Genomic DNA, 10,216 nt, shown 5'->3' on the forward strand with positions numbered 1-10,216 from the left:
ATAATTTTTCAAGGGATATAATTTACAAAAAATTTAGAATCTTAATTCGAATAAAATTCAAATATTGTGGATCGTGTGATGGAAAAAATGGAACATGACGTATTTCTATACGAGGATACCAATATTTGAGCCATTTTGTCAAAGTTGTGAAGTTGAAAAGAGAAAAAAAATATTTTCTAAAATTTCTTCAAGTAAAGTATGAGGAAAAAAATTTTTTTTCCAAAATTGATGAGAACGTAGAAAGTCTTATCACGCGTGTACTCTATATTCGGAATTTCGTCCAAATCGGCAGTCAAATCAAAAACCATAATTTTCGGTGTTTTTAATTTTTTTATCCATGTTATTGGATTTTAATGGTAAAACTAATATCACCATCGGCTTTCTCATCCCCGAAAACCCCTTATCTCAAATTTTCAACCAATTCGTAAAACAAAATTTAACAACCCCTCCTTAGCCGGTCCTGATGAAATTTTCGAAGTCAATTTTAACCCCTTAAACCTAGTTTTGGAAAATTTTTATGATCGGAACCGTTCTTCTGGCCAAATTTTACCCCTCCTCACAAATTTTCATCCAAATCGGAGCATCTTGAAAATTTGCCCCTTTAGAGCCGGTCCTTGTATTAGTTAACGCGCAACATGAGCTGGGTTTTTGAAGGGGAAGGAGACTAAGCGCTAAAAATATTTCAAGCCTATTTCAATTATAGGCGCTCAAAATCCGGAAGATCCTGCGAAAATCGCACCTCCAGGTTCAATATTTAGCGATTCCTGGCACCCTCACAAATTTATACCAATGACTAGGGTATGTCGAGGCGCTCCTCCCCGGACCCCCCGAAATTTTTATCGTGGGATTATGGATATTTTTTTGTCCCCAAAACGTACTTTCCATTTTTTTTCCATTTTTTCGCTATCGTGTAACGTAAAAAAGTTGCACACCCCCAATCGAGGTTCTCCGAAAATTCCGACTTTTGATTCCACCTAGACCCCCCAGAAAATGGGCCAATTTAAAAAATTCGGATATTTTTGGATCGAGAAAAATCAGGTCTATCGCGCTAGGCTAAAAATTTTCCGAAATTCGGTTTATATATCGCATACATTATACAGATTTTTCTCTATCCAAATCATTTTTCAATTTTTCTCTAGCTCGAATAATAAAAAAGTGGTTTTCAGTTGCGCCCTAGAACTTTTTCGGGGGGATTATCGGGGGGGACATAATTTTTTTCGTTCATATACTCGAATAGAAACATTTGGAACAAGCAATCCAAATCACCTACGAGAGGGGGGAGTGGGGGGAAATTTTTGGTACTAAATTTTTTTCTCCAAATTTGATTCTCCATCCATCTATGTGATTATTTTCGCCAGCTAGCTTCATCAAAAAAGTGGCACGGTTCGCTATTAATGGGAGGACAATCCGACGCTTGGCGAATTCTGCTTCGCAATGATAGAAAGAGCCGACATCGAGGGATCAAAAAGCGACGTCGCTATGAACGCTTGGCCGCCACAAGCCAGTTATTCCCAGTCCCTGCTTCGTTGAAGAGAGCAGTAATATATTCATTCACCTCTTTTCTCACTCCCTCTCTATGGCGGTCTAGGTTGGTGAATTGAGTCATAAGTATTCCATCCGTCTTTAGCGTGCCAGTAATCGTATAAAAACGTAGAGATTGTATTGTGCCGGTGTTCTATCGCAATGGGTACGAACTCCTCAGCATTCGGGTTAAGACTCTGGCGATCTTTAAAGCTTGAGTCCCTGCCTCGATCTCTAGGACTCTCGAGAAGAGAGAATTCCACTACTTCGCCCTCTGCTTCCTCGTGGGGCCGCGCGTTTTCGTTCTCAAGTTGTTCGAGAACGTCTACGCGGGCCTCGATGTTGTTTTCGTTTCTGAGGAATTCGAGGAGTTCCTTGTATCTATCCTGTTTCCGTCTATATTTGATAGAGTCGATGGTACGGTTACGATAGATACTTTCAACGGGGGCATTAGGCTTTTCGTAGAGATTCTCAAGCTTAGTTTGCATACGGAGCAAACATTGCCGTCAGCCGAGGGTGCACCCCGGCAGCGTAGCCTTCTTAAATGGGTCTGAGGCCCAGTATTAGTGGCGAAAGTTTTTCCACATATGCACAAGACCATAGTTCTAGGACTGAAACTAGGTCTGTCGTAAGTTCAATTCCGTAAGTTCAATTCAGTCAATAAGTTAAGAGAGTCATAGTTACTCCCGCCGTTTACCCGCGCTTGCTTGAATTTCTTCACTTTGACATTCAGAGCACTGGGCAGAAATCACATTGAGTCAACACCCGTTGGGGCCATCGCAATGCTTTGTTTTAATTAGACAGTCGGATTCCCCTAGTCCGTGCCAGTTCTGAGCTGACCGTTGAATGGCGGCCGAAGAGGATATCCAAATACCGATTAAGGTAATATGGAACCTCGCAGCAAGACGGTTCCGCGGGAGGCCAAGGCACGGGACCGAACTCGGATCCATAATCATCACAAATACTCCAACCATGAAGGAAGGAGAGAGATGCTCCAATTACTTCACCTCGCCCAGGCCCGGCACGTCAGCCGTGACCCACTTCCTCGCCAAGCCCGACACGCCCCGATCCTCAGAGCCAATCCTTATCCCGAAGTTACGGATCCAATTTGCCGACTTCCCTTACCTACATTATTCTATCGACTAGAGGCTCTTCACCTTGGAGACCTGCTGCGGATATGGGTACGAACCGGCGCGAGCCTCCACGTGGCCCTCTCCTGGATTTTCAAGGTCCGAGGGGAAGATCCGGACACCGCTGCAACTGCGGTGCTCTTCGCGTTCCAAACCATATCTCCCTGCTAGAGGATTCCATGGAACTCGAACGCTTATGCAGAAAAGAAAACTCTTCCCGGATCTCCCGACGGCGTCTCCAGGTCCTTTTGGGTTACCCCGACGAACTCTCTTGCGAGGGCCCGACTTTTTGACGGTTCCGCTGCCGGGTTCCGGAATAGGAACCGGATTCCCTTTCGCCCGATGGGTGTGTACAAACTTTTTACGTGTTTGTGTACACGTACACACGTACGTACGTACGTAAATAATAAAGCTACACCACATCAACATCGGCTTTCGCCTAGGGCTTAGGATCGACTGACTCGTGTGCAACGGCTGTTCACACGAAACCCTTCTCCACGTCAGTCCTCCAGGGCCTCGCTGGAGTATTTGCTACTACCACCAAGATCTGCACCGACGGCGGCTCCAGACGGCCTCACGGCCAATCCTTCTGCGCACACCGCCGCGACCCTCCTACTCGTCAGAGCTTCATGGTCGCGCGCAAAACGCGAACCGCACATGCCGCTGACGGTCGAGTATAAGCACGACGCTTCAGCGCCATCCATTTTCAGGGCTAGTAACTTCGGCAGGTGAGTTGTTACACACTCCTTGGCGGATTCCGACTTCCATGGCCACCGTCCTGCTGTCTTAAGTTACCAACGCCTTTCATGGTATCCCATAAGCGTCGATTTTGGCGCTTTAACTCGACGTTTGGTTCATCCCACAGCGCCAGTTCTGCTTACCAAAAATGGCCCACTTGGCACTCTGATTCGAGTCTCGCGGCTTCATAAGTTCGAGCAAGCCGGAGATCTCACCCATTTAAAGTTTGAGAATAGGTTGAGGTCGTTTCGACCCCAATGCCTCTAATCATTCGCTTTACCGGATGAAACTCGTACGCTACGAGCGCCAGCTATCCTGAGGGAAACTTCGGAGGGAACCAGCTACTAGATGGTTCGATTAGTCTTTCGCCCCTATACCCAGTTCCGACGATCGATTTGCACGTCAGAATCGCTACGGACCTCCATCAGGGTTTCCCCTGACTTCGTCCTGACCAGGCATAGTTCACCATCTTTCGGGTCCCAGCGTGTACGCTCTTGGTGCGCCTCTTCTCGTAATGAGAACGAGACGCCCCGGGAGTGCGAAGCGATCCAATTTATTAAAAAAGCAAATCGCTTATCCTCCCTTGGTCTACGCGAGGTAAACCTTTACTTTCATTACGCCTTTAGGTTTAGTTATTTCCCAATGACTCGCGCACATGCTAGACTCCTTGGTCCGTGTTTCAAGACGGGTCCTGAAATTACCCAAATCGATAGCGTCGTTGATCGGCGTTTCGAAACGAGGTCTGTTCGAGAACACCGTAACCAACAGTCGTTCCGGGACAGAATCGGCATTATGTCCGATTACCGTCAAACACGAAACGCTCTTGCTACGGGCCGAACGCTAATTATAATTTAGCGGCCCCGCGCCATATTTGTACCGTCGAGCGAGTCTGTCGGAATATCGAGGGTCCGCATGAAAAAATCAAGTGGTCTCCACCTCGAGTCTTAAACAGACACCCAACGGATCACGACGTCCTACTAGAGGAAAAGTGCACGCGTTCGATATCGATTAGAAAAACGTAAAACGCGATTTATTGTGTTGCCGAAACAACAACAATATCCGTCATACAAACGTTCAACTTCAATTATCGAAACGCGAATGAATTTCCTTTCGACCTTTCGGGTTTCTCAGGTTTACCCCTGAACGGTTTCACGTACTCTTGAACTCTCTCTTCAAAGTGCTTTTCAACTTTCCCTCACGGTACTTGTTCGCTATCGGTCTCGTGGTCATATTTAGCCTTAGATGGAGTTTACCACCCACTTAGGGCTGCACTCTCAAGCAACCCGACTCTCAGGAGAGATCCTCACGCAATCGGCAACGGTCGCTACGGGCCTGGCACCCTCTATGGGCTGTGGCCCCGTTCAAGAAGGACTTGGACGCGCCGCACGATCTCGTGATAAACGGATCCTCCCTAACACCACATTTCCCGGTGGCCGATATCGACCACGGGATTCGGTGCTGGGCTTTTCCCTGTTCGCTCGCAGCTACTAAGGGAATCCTAGTTAGTTTCTTTTCCTCCGCTTAGTAATATGCTTAAATTCAGCGGGTAATCTCACCTGCTCTGAGGTCGATATATTATAATATATCTATAATATTTAAATACAATTCGCTAAAATATCACAAAAAAAAAAACGTGTGTTTAATCACATTATACGAAATATAACATTATTTGTTTTTATTTATAGAGGCGGCAGAGCAAGTTATACATATATATATATATATATATATATATATATATATATATATATATATATATAAATTCATATATTTTGTCGATACAGTATAAATGATATAAAAAAAAACACTGGTCAGACGTCCAGTCTTCGAAACTTTATTATTTCTCTCGGACACGACGACCGCGTTATCATTTTAAATATATATAATATATACACTTATTTATCGACTATATATACGTAAATATAACTCTACCAAACAAATTTTATGTATTTCATATAAAAATACACACGATCAATTTATGGTAGTAATAGCGTCGTTGTGTTCAAAAATTGCGCAAATTTTTTCTATAAAAAATTTACGCTGCTTTTCGCATTTTAGGATGCCGCACAAAAAAAAAATACGCACAAGTTTATAGTATGTGCGTGTGTTTTCTTTTAGTGTGCGTTATTGTGTCTCACACATCCAACACGCTTAGTCATTTATTTTTCTATAATAAATTGAAAAATTTTAAATTCTAAGCAGTCTTTTAAATTGATACGACCCTCAGTCAGGAGTGGTCCGGGAACGAGTATCCGAGGACCGCAATGTGCGTTCGAAATGTCGATGTTCATGTGTCCTGCAGTTCACAAGTTGACGCGCAATTAGCTGCGTTCTTCATCGACCCACGAGCCAAGTGATTCACCGTTCAGGGTAATCATTTTATTATGTCGTTTTCTCATATTCTATTCGTCGTATTTTTAATATTTGATTATTAAATTAATAATAATATTATAATATTTTATACGCGTATAGAATTATCTAACGACATTTATATAATATATATATATATATATATATATATATATATATATATATATATATATATATATATATATATTATTTATTAAATGGTAATTATATATAAATTTTAGAGAAATTATAATATCGTACTTAAAAATATCCGATAAATTTTAACCGCTGCACATGTTTTATTACAAACGAGGCGCGCATAGACAGATATCTCGCACGATATATTCCTCTTAATTATTACAAGTTTTTTAATCTTGAAAGTTTTATACAAATTTCGACACGGTCGGGCGTAAATCTTCGAACACCTTCGAAATAATACGTGAAATATTATTTCTAAAACGAATTTTTATACATATCGAAAGAATCGACACGTGCTTAAAAGTTTCGTTTAGGTACCCGGATGAAGAAAATGTCTTATCATCTCACATAATCATCATCACATATAATATTGTCGAAATTTTTTTGTATTACCTTCGATCGATAAAAAACTTATGTAATAATAAAAAAACGAAATAAAATTTCTCCATAAAAATACAGAAGACAGACACACACGACGACAACAACAACAACAACAACAACAACAGACGACGTTTCAATAATCTATATATTTTTCGTTTATTATAATAACGATTCTTTATATTAGAACGTTTTTAGTTAACAAGAAATTTTGTTAATGATCGTTCTGTCAATCGTTAATATATATATATATAATAATAAAAATATATTGTTACTACTATTGTGTCGTCATCGTCGTTCGTCGTCGTCGTCGTCGTCGACTCCTTCTACTAATCTATGATAAAAATTTTTCGTTATTTTTACTGTAAATTTATATATGTAGATATATATTTTATAGACGTATGAAATATATTTATCTTTTTTTTTTTTAAATATTATTCGAAACTTGTTCGAATTTTATAAAAAAAAAAAAAAAAAATTTCAATATATATACATCATATATTTATATCATATATAAATTTTCTTTTGAAGAGTTCGATTATTTTGTAGAAAAGAAAAATTTCTTTCACAATTATATATAATATAATAATACAGACTTGATTTCGTTTTTTTATTTTTTGTTTAAAAACGAACAAATACTCTGTAATGATCCTTCCGCAGGTTCACCTACGGAAACCTTGTTACGACTTTTACTTCCTCTAAATGATCAAGTTTGGTCATCTTTCCGAAGCATCGGCGACGCCGAAACGCCACCGCGCTCAGTCCGAAGACCTCACTAAATCATTCAATCGGTAGTAGCGACGGGCGGTGTGTACAAAGGGCAGGGACGTAATCAACGCGAGCTTATGACTCGCGCTTACTGGGAATTCCTCGTTCATGGGGAACAATTGCAAGCCCCAATCCCTAGCACGAAGGAGGTTCAGCGGGTTACCCGGGCCGCTCGGCCAGGGAGGACACGCTGATTCCTTCAGTGTAGCGCGCGTGCGGCCCAGAACATCTAAGGGCATCACAGACCTGTTATTGCTCAATCTCGTGCGGCTAGAAGCCGCCTGTCCCTCTAAGAAGAATTATTTGTACGCCGACAGTAAAAACCGCGAATGGCAAGAGCCGAAACTCAATACCGACGGGCCTTTGGGATGTCGAAATACGCCTAGTTAGCAGGCTAGAGTCTCGTTCGTTATCGGAATTAACCAGACAAATCGCTCCACCAACTAAGAACGGCCATGCACCACCACCCACCGAATCAAGAAAGAGCTCTCAATCTGTCAATCCTTCCGGTGTCCGGGCCTGGTGAGGTTTCCCGTGTTGAGTCAAATTAAGCCGCAGGCTCCACTCCTGGTGGTGCCCTTCCGTCAATTCCTTTAAGTTTCAGCTTTGCAACCATACTTCCCCCGGAACCCAAAAGCTTTGGTTTCCCGGAAGCTGCCCGCCGAGTCATCGGAGGAACGTCGGCGGATCGCTAGCTGGCATCGTTTATGGTTAGAACTAGGGCGGTATCTGATCGCCTTCGAACCTCTAACTTTCGTTCTTGATCAATGAAAGCGTTTTTGGCAAATGCTTTCGCTTCTGTCCGTCTTGCGACGATCCAAGAATTTCACCTCTAACGTCGCAATACGAATGCCCCCATCCGTTCCTATTAATCATTACCTCGGGGTTCCGAAAACCAACAAAATAGAACCGAGGTCCTATTCCATTATTCCATGCACACAGTATTCAGGCAAAATTTTGGCCTGCTTTAAGCACTCTAATTTGTTCAAAGTAAACGTGCCGGCCCACCTCGACACTCAGTCAAGAGCACCGCGGCGGGATTGAGTTGGGCCGCCCTTGCGAGCTAAGCCCACCGGCAGGACGTCCCACGACACGCCAGTTGACACCGCGTACGATGAACCAGCGGCGTGGGACACAGATTCGACTACGAGCTTTTTAACCGCAACAACTTTAATATACGCTATTGGAGCTGGAATTACCGCGGCTGCTGGCACCAGACTTGCCCTCCAATTGATCCTCGTTAAAGGGTTTAGAGTGTACTCATTCCGATTACGGGGCCTCGGATGAGTCCCGTATCGTTATTTTTCGTCACTACCTCCCCGTGCCGGGAGTGGGTAATTTGCGCGCCTGCTGCCTTCCTTGGATGTGGTAGCCGTTTCTCAGGCTCCCTCTCCGGAATCGAACCCTGATTCCCCGTTACCCGTTACAACCATGGTAGGCGCAGAACCTACCATCGACAGTTGATAAGGCAGACATTTGAAAGATGCGTCGCCGGTGCGAGACCGTGCGATCAGCGAAAAGTTATTCAGAGTCACCAAATTGTACGATGACGAGCAAGCCCGCCACCGATTGGTTTTGATCTAATAAAAGCGCTCCTTCCGTCTCCGGTCGGAACTCTGTTTGCATGTATTAGCTCTAGAATTACCACAGTTATCCAAGTAAATGTGGGTACGATCTAAGGAACCATAACTGATTTAATGAGCCTTTCGCGGTTTCACCTTAATTTGGCTTGTACTGAGACATGCATGGCTTAATCTTTGAGACAAGCATATGACTACTGGCAGGATCAACCAGGGAACTACTATTTGTGTATTTTATATATAATAAAACTATTATCGAAAAAGTTTTAATAACAATATCCACCACATAATGTGAGGATGAGAATTATGATGACGTTTTTTCATATTACATATATTTTATATTTATACACATAATATTTTATATTCATCTATATTCTCGTATATAATAAACACATTGTTATTTACTTTTTCGTTTGCGTGGTGTTTGCTGCGCTTATTATTGAAAATATATAATTTTCGGCGCCACGCTTTATATATTATAATATATTTTTCTTATATTTCATAAAATTTTCACCGAATCGACTATAAATTTATCTAAAATTTAATCGAAATGATATTTTAAATAAGATATAATTACGTCGACCGGAATAGAATTTCGACATTATCTCTACCCTTCGCTAGATTGTAAGCGACATGGTTTACAATTAGATAATAATGAACGAAATTTTTATTCTCGCTCGGAATAATGAGAGTTATCGCAATGTTGTGTAATAATATAAATGTTATATTATTATATATATTTTTATAGACGATCGCATATGAATCGCTCGCGGTAAAACGCTAGCTAAATTCGCGATCTCGCAATATATATTTAATTTGTGGATAAATTGATATAATATCTAAATAGGGAACCGCTAGCAATATACGATAATATATTGGAGGAGAACGGGGACCCTTTCAGAAAACTATATAATCCACTATAATGTGGAATGACCGATACAACGTCTTTACGTAAATTATAACGAGTTCATTAAAATTTAACGAGACGTCAACTTCGATACACCACACATATATGTGCGCTGTACAACGGTACGCTTTCTACATTAACATTAATAAAGATGTATAGTGAAAATATATAAAAGATGTATTATGAATATTAAAAAGAAGTATTATGAAACTTCATACCGTCCGAGACGTAAAAGTGTTATGGAAAATATTAACAATAACGGAAAAAAAGTATTATGAAATTAGATTGCCGCTCGATGTACGAACGTACGAGATGTATTATATAAAAGTTGTATGAAAAAAGTAATAATTATGAAAAACAAGTATTATGAAATGAGATTTTCCCTAAATATATGAACTTGTCGAAAAAGATGAATTGTGAAAGTTGAATGGAGATGTTTTGTATGTAGGAACCGTTCGAGGTATATTATATAAAAGTGTTATGGAAAATATTAACAATAACGGAAAAAATGTATTATGAAATTAGATCGCCGCTCGATGAACGAACGTACGAGATGTATTATATAAAAGTTGTATGAAAATAGTAATAATTATGAAAAACAAGTATTATGAAATGAGATTTTCCCTAAATATATGAACTTGTCGAAAAAG

The 10,216-nt window shown here is 41.0% G+C and overlaps 2 non-coding genes and 1 pseudogene across 2 annotated transcripts; all 3 read right to left on the minus strand.

The window, feature by feature from the left end:
* Nucleotides 1–1,055: 1,055 nt before the first annotated feature.
* On the minus strand, nucleotides 1,056–4,959 carry LOC130450564 (large subunit ribosomal RNA; annotated as a pseudogene).
* Nucleotides 4,960–5,603: 644 nt separating this feature from the next.
* LOC130450566 (5.8S ribosomal RNA) lies at nucleotides 5,604–5,759 on the minus strand. The gene has a single exon (XR_008910596.1). It is a non-coding gene; the product is annotated as a 5.8S ribosomal RNA (ribosomal RNA).
* Nucleotides 5,760–6,954: 1,195 nt separating this feature from the next.
* On the minus strand, nucleotides 6,955–8,876 carry LOC130450556 (small subunit ribosomal RNA). Its single transcript, XR_008910590.1, has one exon. It is a non-coding gene; the product is annotated as a small subunit ribosomal RNA (ribosomal RNA).
* Between the last annotated feature and the right edge of the window lie 1,340 nt (nucleotides 8,877–10,216).

This window comes from Diorhabda sublineata, chromosome 11 (genome assembly GCF_026230105.1).
Source record: "Diorhabda sublineata isolate icDioSubl1.1 chromosome 11, icDioSubl1.1, whole genome shotgun sequence".
In the NCBI taxonomy this organism is placed as follows: domain Eukaryota; kingdom Metazoa; phylum Arthropoda; class Insecta; order Coleoptera; family Chrysomelidae; genus Diorhabda; species Diorhabda sublineata.